This window comes from Curcuma longa, unplaced genomic scaffold (genome assembly GCF_044706935.1).
Source record: "Curcuma longa cultivar G26 ecotype Majalengka, Jawa Barat unplaced genomic scaffold, ITB_CL_G26_1.1 contig_17389, whole genome shotgun sequence".
Lineage (NCBI taxonomy): Eukaryota > Viridiplantae > Streptophyta > Magnoliopsida > Zingiberales > Zingiberaceae > Curcuma > Curcuma longa.
Window position 1 is genome coordinate 1,968 of NW_027430583.1, and position 10,388 is coordinate 12,355.

Consider the following 10,388-nt stretch of genomic DNA (forward strand, 5'->3'; position numbering starts at 1 on the left):
CTCTTTGATTTATTTTGACCAGATACACCTCCCCCCCCCCCCCCCCACCCAACATCCACTATGTATGTTGTCGCTGCTCCGATGATGGTCTCTCTTCATCAATCTCTCTTCTCTCTATATCTATTTCTAATGCAAGCCGTTATTCCGTTGGAACACTAAATTCCGTCCATATTGACTGGCATAGATCGTTACCTTCATCTTTGGTTAAGTCAAATTGGATTGGTAGATACTTCATAAGACAAAATGGTTTTACACTAAATCAAATTGCATACAGTAGTAGTAGATGGCAGCTTCTTGGTCAAGGGTTGTTTTTCTCCCATGGAAGCTCCAACACACTTCAACCTAACACCTGTACAACCAAAGAGAAATTCTTTCAATATATTATTGGCTACTGATTATTTTCAAGTCACGTTAAAACCATACAAATAAGTCCTGAAGACATTTTCTGTGGTCCAGAAATTCCAGATGATGGTGTCTCATCAGCAATACCATGCAGTGCCTTAAGCTCCACAAATCTGCATTCGTGAGAAGCTAAATCATAATATCTAGACAATCTAATTAAGCCTTCGTATTTTTCCAATTGATTGGTAAAAAAAAATTTACTCTATAATGGCATGGAGTCAAAAGGGACAAACAGAAAACCTTAATGGAATGAAACAAATTAATGATGGTGTCACACTCTCCTACACACAAAGCATCAACTTGTTGCATTAACAAAGATAAAGAAAAAAGCAGTGTATTACCTAGGATGAAAGCGTTGAATTTCCTCTAGATCATCTGATTGTATCTTTGACAACTTGTTGCATTAACAAAGATAAAGAAAAAAGCAGTGTATTACCTAGGATGAAAGCGTTGAATTTCCTCTGGATCATCTGATTGCATCTTTGACATAACAAGACGGACATATCTGCATTATTCACTAATATAAACATTAAGAAATGCAAGTTACCAATCTATACAAAATTTATATTCAAACATGATCCCTAATATCTACCCAAATTATGGGTATAGATATGATTCAGATTTATTTACTAGAATCAAGGAAGTTGTGAGAGTAGACAATGGAGAAAACTGTTTCACCAGCAACATGCAACACCCCAAATTCGTACTTGCAACATTTGTCTGTAATTCTAGTTCAATTAGAATAACTCAAGATCACTGCAAACTAGGCTATATAATATGAAGGGATCAGGATCACCTGTACTGAATCACTAATTACAAATTTCATTTCTTGTTATGACTGCAATTGCTCCCCTTGTAATATCATTGGATTTTCCATATATGCAGGAACCAATCAAAATTGTAAGAATCATATATACACATAAACATCATTCAAATAAGACTTTTCTCATTTTCCTTTTGCAAATAGTGAGTTTGCACTATCACCGTTCAGTAGCAGATATCATCCCTTGTTGACTGTCATTGTAATTACTTAACATGTAATCACAAGCACTCAATCACTGACTCCCCCTGATAATATATTGGGTTAATAAAAATATCTTGAATCATGAACAACTTCATACATTTTGACTTCTCATTTCCCAATCTTATGCATAAACTTAGAAATTTGTACCAATTTTATTCAGTATTTGTTAACTCACGTTTGATAATGAGGTGGCAGCCTCACATGAAGGCATGCAATCATGTGTCGTTTATTCACTAGAAAAGGCCAATTCACATAAAACATCACTGAATATTTATGTAGTCATAAGAATGTGAGTGTGTGTTTCTTAGGTTTCTCTTACATGACTTGGATATACTATAGAATCATCAAAGCTACCTCCTAATGATATGACATCAAAGCTACCTAATTACATGGTATGGAGCCCTAAGAAATTAACCAATCACATTGACAGCATATGAAGTGTCAAATGTAGCTTACCAACTCAATGGCAATACCTTCGTAGGACATACAATAATTCCTTGTTCTAATATCAATTTAGCATTATGATCTATTGAAGCATCAACCAAGGTACAAAATCTCTTATAGGAATGATATTGTTTAGAGAAGGATATTGTTGGAGATGGTAATGTAATATTTATATGTATTTGGGAGCTAATGGCACTGTGTGAATCATTTAAGTTGGAGAAAAGTTTGACCACTTATTTTAAGTACAGAAAAAATTATCTAACAAATTGAATAATTCAAAATATACAATGCCAAAATTCCAATTACATCTTGGTGTCAATGGGGATATGATGGAATTTGTAGACACTATACAGTTGATTGGATTGAGCCTTAATGGAAATTTGCAAATTAGCAAAATGGAAACTTGCAAACTAGCAAACCAAAGGGTTAATTAGATTTTTGGAGTCGAGTTGAAGTCGAATTGGATCGGATGTAATCCATCAAGCAGACGTGGTAATAAGGGTCACGTAGGTTCAAACAGAGAGCAATTTGGAATAGCTTGGTCAATTTCACATAGGTTCAAACCGATAGCAATTTGGAATAACTTGGTCAATTTCACGTAGGTTCAAACCGAGAGCAATTTGGAATAGCATGGTCAATTTAGGGCCAAACTAAATTTTAAGTGGAATAGAATGGTTTAGTTGTTTTGGGACAAATTAGGAGATTTAGGGTAATAAAATCTCACTCTTCTCCCTCTCCCACACATCTCTCATCCTCATCTCCACACCTCCACTTGACACCGCCACACCCCTTCTCTCTCCTTCTACCTATGTGACATCCCTATAGCCCTACACCATCGATGTCGGTCTCTCCTATCACCATCTCCCTTCGTCTCCATCTTGCATCTCTCTCTCTCTCCCACATTCTGCTCGTGTTGCCACCGTTGCCCATCACTGAACAACTATCATTGGCCCCTCCCTCCCTTTTCCTTCTTCCTCTGCTCTCTTTGCAAGTTGCCTTCACCCGAAACTAGGAGAAGGGTTAAGCGCAATCGACCCTTCTTTCACTCTCTTCTTCCTCTCCATCCTTTCCATTTCTCCTTCTTGCTTTGTTGTCGTGTTCATCATTTGGAGCCGAGAGGGAACCCAACCGAGAGGACAAGCCACCACCAACTTCCATTCCCCCTTTTTCTCCCTCTCCCTTTCTCCCCCTCTCCCCTTCTCTCCTATTTTCCCCACACCAACAAACACCCACCAAGCCAAGTGAATACCACTATTGCTCACCTCTCCTCATTTTCCTAGCTTCTTGGTGTTCTTAATCGAAGTTGTTGCCCACACGCCAACCAAATTACAGGCAATAATTTGATGAGTAATTGCATATTGACGTTTGAAAATGATTGGCTATTTTCGACAAATCATGCCCTATTGTTTAGGTTTGATTGGACTAAGTGTTTCATATCAACGAAAGACCTACCTTATTCCATTGACTAGGGGAAATTGCAAGTAAACATTATTTTATTATAGTTCTCTTTAGGTTGGTGCATACAATTTAGGATGGGAAAATAAATTGTTGTTTGATAGTAATGGGCGTTTAGTTTTATAGTTGAGGTTATATCAAGGTAGATGGATCAAGATGACTTTAAATTCTAGAATTTTTATGTTATTATCATTATTAGAGATTTATTTTGAGTTTTCTTATGTATTTCAATATTGCAATTGTAGATACTTATTCGAGTTAAGTACATTGACTTTCAAGTTTTCAGACCCTCGAATTTGTATTTGTTGTATATTGAGGTGGGCAAATCTATTCTTTGATTCTTTTATATGTTTCATTGTGCATGAATAAATATATAAAAAAAAAATAGACTATAGATATGCTTCTATAACTGAACTGTTTTGAAAAAGGGATTACCACAACATTAAAAATAGTGACAGAATTCTATAAGGAACTAAACTACTGGGGTTAAATCATTGGTATTTTTTTCATGTTATACATATGTAGAGTAACCATATGAGGAATAACATGGGAGGGGCTTGTTTTCAAAAATAAAAGTTGAAAGTCTCATTATTCTTCAATTGATACCTATCTTTTACCTTCCATGCTATTTGTTTGCTTAGATGGTGATATTCATACTTTTTTACATTGTATGTTTCTTTCTCGATGATTATATGCTAATATCCAATTAAATTAAATTATAGTAATTTATCTTAAAAAGTCAATTTAAGTCAGTTGTTTAGACTAACCGATAGGATTTAAATCTAGAGTAGAATAATTATGGTGTAAAATTTTAAGTGAAACAATAATAATTTTAAATGGAAAAAATATTTAAAATTAAAAAAAAGTTAGGCTAGTGTTATATTTGTTCGCCAATATGAAGAGCTAGAGCCTAGTCTTATACCAGAACACTTGATCACCCACATAAGATTCTAGTAGTGAGCAATCGCCCATGGTCATTATTTATTTGTGTGAGGTTGTTATACTGTTGTATATCACCAGAACGGATTTTCAACCCATACGTAAAATAACATTATTACACTATCTTGGCTCCAAACATTCACTTTTTAGTAGATTTATCGGTGATAGATTTATTGGATATATATTTATGAGTACAAATTTATTAGTGGCGGCTAACTGATGATAATTAAAAGTACCACAACTTTTGATAAGAGATGGTGATAATTAAGAGCAATAATTGTGATTTTAATTGATAATAAATAAATGAAATAAAAATAAGATTTAACTATAAATATATAAATTAAAGATGTCAAATGAGAACCTCAAGTTGTAATATAAGTTGTGATTTACTTATCTATTAATCAAGATTAAATCTTTGCACACCTTTCATACCCACTTAGCAAATTTGTACTCATTTTTTGTGTCCTTTGCCTTCTAGTTTTGCCTACAAAGGTGATCTTTTGAAGTTAGAGTTGCTTTCAGCCAGTAGATAAGTTGCTTAGAGATCCTAAACATGTTGATTCCCAATTTGGTTTTCTTTGATGTACCCATTTGTATTGTTCATACAACTTTTAGTATTGTATCGTTGTATTGTATTTTCTATAAATATATATAGTAGTTTATTGAAAACTTATTGTTTATCTTGAGTTAGTGATTGTTTACATGACACCAAGTGAGATACCTTCTGATAAGTGGAAGCTACATGTACGGAATGTGACAAATATTTTGCTCATTCAAGTGCATCTATAAAGAGTATCTCATAATTCTTTAGATTTAGTGGGAAACACTATTATTCTTTCCATACTAAGAATCCTTGTAAAGATATGTCCAAACTCGTCATTATTATTCCTTACATATTGAGAAGCCTTGTAAAGACAAGTCCAAACTCGTCATTATTGTTCCTTACATATTGAGAAATGGATATGTGAGATACTTGTTTTTCATATAATGGCCAACAAGAATTTCAAATACTTGAGCCTAGGAGAAATAATTGAAACCATTAATTTTGATATTGGTTCCCATACCACAATTGGAATTGAGGTTAATGATCGATGAGGACTAGCAAGGGAGGCATGGAGCTCACATAATTAGGGATTAGTAAGGGAGGTGTTTCACTTAAAAGGTAGGGAGGGCAGTTCAAGGGGGATGGGATAGCTTGGCCTTAGCATCAAATCAAAACAAGGCTTCTCATTATCATTGTGAAATAGGATTAATTTGTGTATTTATAGTCTTTAAAGATATAACTTATTCTATCTAAAATTTAAGCATATGACTAGATATGTCATGAATCACTGTCTAATTTTTATCTAACAATACTCAACAATCTTTCAGCAGAACATCATATGTAAACCATCTAGCCATAATACCAGTAAAGATAGAATGTCTAACCACTATTCAATTGATAAATCAACTCACCGAATTTCTGATTCTTTCCGCTCACGTTGACTTACCTAGTAAACAAAATATATAAATTTATTCTATAAACTCCAAAATAGACAGGAAAATTGATTAATAGAGAAGATTCATACCTCACTCCCATTGAGGATCTTAACTTTTGCAAGTCGTGCAACCAGCACAAATCTCGGGACACCTCCTTTGGTCGGATCAACAATAGGATTGTCTGAAAGCCTAATGTCCTTCAATTAATGCCAAAGCATACAATTATGAAAGAATATGCAGATGACAATGCCAAATACAAATTTCTCTAAAATGTAAGTGAACTCGAATTCAGCTAATGCATGAGTGTGAATGAATAATGGCACATGCTTTTTTGGTCCTTGCAAATAATATAGCAATATCGAGCATTTGATGTGAGCTATTGTTTTTTAAGCAATGGATGAGTGGAAGAGAAGAATCTATTAAAGAAACAATTATCAGAGATTGGTGTGCATGCACAATCATCCAAGATAAATGAGCTCACCATCAATGTAGGGAACAGGTTCAAGGAATCGATCGATGCCGAGTTATCAATCTCGTTGGATCCTGAACATCTTTCCAGTTGTCAGTCACATTAGAGAAAATGAACTAATGTAACAAGAATGTATCAGTCTCTAGTAATTATGTTCAAGGTCCAAAAGGAGATTACAAAAAAGTTAAAACCAGAGTCTACCAACAAAACCAAAGAGGAATTGCAAGTCACCTAGAAGTAGGCACTGCAGACATTCAAATGGTCTGATAGATGTAGCTTTTGTAGAAAAATCATTTCCTGTCGTTCGTTGATCAAGAGGGTAGTATATATGCCTCAGTTTATTCCTGTTCAAATGCAGCTGTTCCAAACTGCAACCATAGCTTAAATATCTTGGACTAGGAAACATGAGTGCTAGAGAAAAATACAAGCTTTTGTTCTCAAACTTCAGCAATAATTGACATGTTAGATGGCAGCATGCATTCTTACCTTCTTAAATAAGAAAGCTTCAATATTTCGTCCCATGATTCAATATGATTCTCTTCCAAATTTAAAACTCTCAACGAATCAAATCCTTGACCACAAGTGTTGGAAGTACACTGTTCAATGAATAACATAGTATTATATTTCTTTATTCCTAGATTTTTTTAGTTTTGTTTATTTTTCAGATCACTTATAGAAGATACAGAATTAGGCATTGAGAGCAAAAAAGGAACTAATCATTGGTCATGCTAAATATTGGAAAACCATTCCCCAAATGTTCAGTTAGGTTCATAACTAATACTGATGGAAATAAATTTCTTGTTACCAAAATTGAATAAATGAATGAATCACCAAGAGTGACTGTACGTTATCCAGGATAAGCACCAGTTACACCAGTGAAGAAAAGGTACCAAGGATAGCCAACAGAGAAGCCCTTTCAACATGCTTTTTACTAGTAGCATAAATGGCAAATCAAGATAAAGATAAGCATATAAGGCCAGTTCTTGCCATTTACCAGTATTCCTAATGCAAATTCAAGATTATTGATTTGAAGAAATCTAGAATGTGAGCTCTTACCCCTATTATCTGTATATTATTTTTCATCAGATGTAATTCTTGGATAGCAGAAAGTGATTCTTTGAGTTCTTCAACCTGATTCCAGTAAACCAGTAGTCAGTCTTCTTGATAGGAAAAAAAATACATGTACATCTTTAAGTGTCACCTGATTCCATGTGATGCCACAATTACTAAGAACCAGTACATGGATGCCCCCAAGAGAAGGAAGATAAGGAATTTTACAATCCATGAGATTGTTTGTTAAGTTGAGAATTTCAAGAGCTGGTAGTGCTTTGCAGAGGGTATCAATATCCTAGGACAACAAAGAGAGAATTAAATTAATTGAAATGATAAACAGCCAAAAGATTCATATATCAAAAAAGATTCATGTGCCAAAGAGAAAAATATACTCCAAACAAAAAGGTCAGAAAATTTAATTGATTCAAGTACTCAAGACTGCAGGAATAAATAGTCTCAAACTCATACTGGGACAGACAGGGACGGAGCCGCAGGCCCTAGCTCCGTCCCTGGGGACAAATATGTGTTGCATGAAGTACGTTTGGCTAAGAAGATCTTAGCCACAGGTTCAACTGTCTCTAGTTCTCAGCTCCTCTAAAAATGCTGAAATGCAGTATCCAACTCCGCAGAACAGGAATGGATCCTGGATATAAAAGAGGTAGGCAGCATTCTCTTGCACCTTGCCTTCATTATGGCCCATACATCAGAGAGGTGCTGGCCAAAATCTGTGTCCTTTCAGTACACATGGTATCAGTCCAGACACATGTTCTCAGCCAACAGGCACTGCACTAGAAGGAATAGATTTGATTCCTTCTGTCAATCACAGGGGTGGAGAACAAGAGGATTAGAGCTATGAATTAGGGTTAATGGAGTACCAATTACGATGATGGTGATTAGTGACACGATGGAGGCATCAGGCATCAAAAGAAACTGTGAATCAAGTGGTGCTGCACAGACAAATCGAGTATGCAATTTTGGAGAAGAACTCGTTGGCATCACTAGTGCAGAGATGGGGAAAAGAGCAGTGGTTGGAGTAACGAAATCACAATAAATTGCAATTTGAGAATGTTATGTAGTTTATTACTCCTCTTTTATATTTACAGCAATTACATAATATATGCCAGCCATATAACAGTTATATGTTATATTCACAACACCTATATGCTATATTTACAAGAGGTATATGTTATATTTACAACATGTATAAGTTATATTTACAACTGGTATATGTTATATTTACAACAGGGTATATGTTGTATTTACAACAATTCTATGCTATATTTACAACAGTTGTTATATGCAAGGTTTAAAATATTGAGTCGTGCCAAAGTTTCGGTCCCGGATCGGAATGATACAGTTTCGGTACCGTAAACCATGTCGGTATAGTTTCGGTATTTTTAAAATATAAAATATATTAATTAAAATAAAAAAATTTAATTTAAATATTTAAAAATAAAAAATAAAAAATTTTAAAAAAATAATATGATAATTTTATAGATTTTAAAAAAATCTATCTAAATTATCCCCAACTATAGATAAGAATTGATTATTAAAATTCAATTAGAACCTAAGTTAAAAATCTAAAAAAAAAGCCAAAATCGCGTCCCAGTTGCGCGCGCAGAAGCGTCGCCAAGCCCGCGCGACGCCTCCAGTGGTGTCGTCAAGCCTGGGCGACGTCTCAATAGGCATCGCCGGGCCCGAGCCACGCCTCAAGTGGCGTCGTCGAGCTCGGGTGACGCCTCTAGAGGCATCGCCAAGGCGCAGGCAACGCCTTCGGAGTCGTCACCGTGCCTGAGCGACTCCTTCAAAGTCGTCCCCGGACCCCGGCGACGCCTCAAGAGGCGTCTCCCGGCCAGAACCGTTGTATCGTGCCGATCCGTAGGCAAAATGAAAAATTTCGCCGATATCGTGCGATACGGCTTGAAATTTCAAACCCTAGTTATATGTTATATTTATAACAGTTATATGTAACATTTATAATATATATTATATCAATATTTATATCTGTTACTTTAGCAGTATATTATTTATAATATATATTATATCAGTATTTACATCTGTTATATTAACAGTATATTATATGACGTCATGTATTATAAAACAATGTTATATAATATGTATATTTATTATTATATAAATTGTTATATAATTAATAATGTGTAACAGATATAAATTATCAATTATAACAGTTATATAACATTAATAATAATAATAATTGCTATTAATAGATATAATAAAAAAATCTATAATAATTTATCAGTCATATAATAATAAATTATTAATTATATAACTACTATAAATTATCTTATACACTAAAAGTCAATAATTAACTAATAGTTAGCAATTATATAAAAACATGATGATGATCAATTATATAATAATTATTACAACAGCAATAACAGTTATTATAAATAATAGGCAAATTACCAGTTACATAACTTTTATTATTATATAAATTATCAATTTATATAATTTTACATGTATAATAATTTGTATAACAATTTCTATTTCAAGAATATATATAGGTATTTGCTTATGATCATGGTTAACTAGTCTGCTTCTTTATGGGCTTCAAAATTTTTTGATTATGATAAATAAATTTCATTTAGTGCTTGTGAAACATTTAGTTATTTGAATGTATCAACAAAATTATTAAATTTATTTGGTTAATGATTTTTACCAAAATATATTTGTTGGGCATACCAATTGTATTTGTTTTCAATATAGTTATATCAATAGTCAATTATTAATTAACAAATATTAGTTATAATATCTATAAAAGTGATCATATATATTATTTAATTATTATAGTAGATAGATCAGGTATGTATAATTTATATTAATTAATCAATTATTAATTAGATAATTTTAGGTATTAACTGTATAATTTTGTATTCAATAAATATTGTATTAGTGTGTTTATTTAGTGTAGATAGTGTGATAGTTTTATTATTTATTTTGGTGAATGTAGAGAGACAATTTCCCATATTCATATGGACAAGGAAGAAAATTGTTCAATTTCTTTTGCAGGACATCAATAAGAGATCCGGTACTTTTTCATATTCGAGACTCATCCTCTATATTATAACCACCACTTAGTTGTAAGATAAATAAGCAAACAAA

The 10,388-nt window shown here is 33.4% G+C and overlaps 1 pseudogene; it reads right to left on the bottom strand.

Annotated features, from left to right (window-relative positions):
• Window positions 1-230: 230 nt before the first annotated feature.
• On the bottom strand, window positions 231-7,965 carry LOC141816604 (tubulin-folding cofactor E-like; annotated as a pseudogene).
• Window positions 7,966-10,388: the final 2,423 nt, after the last annotated feature.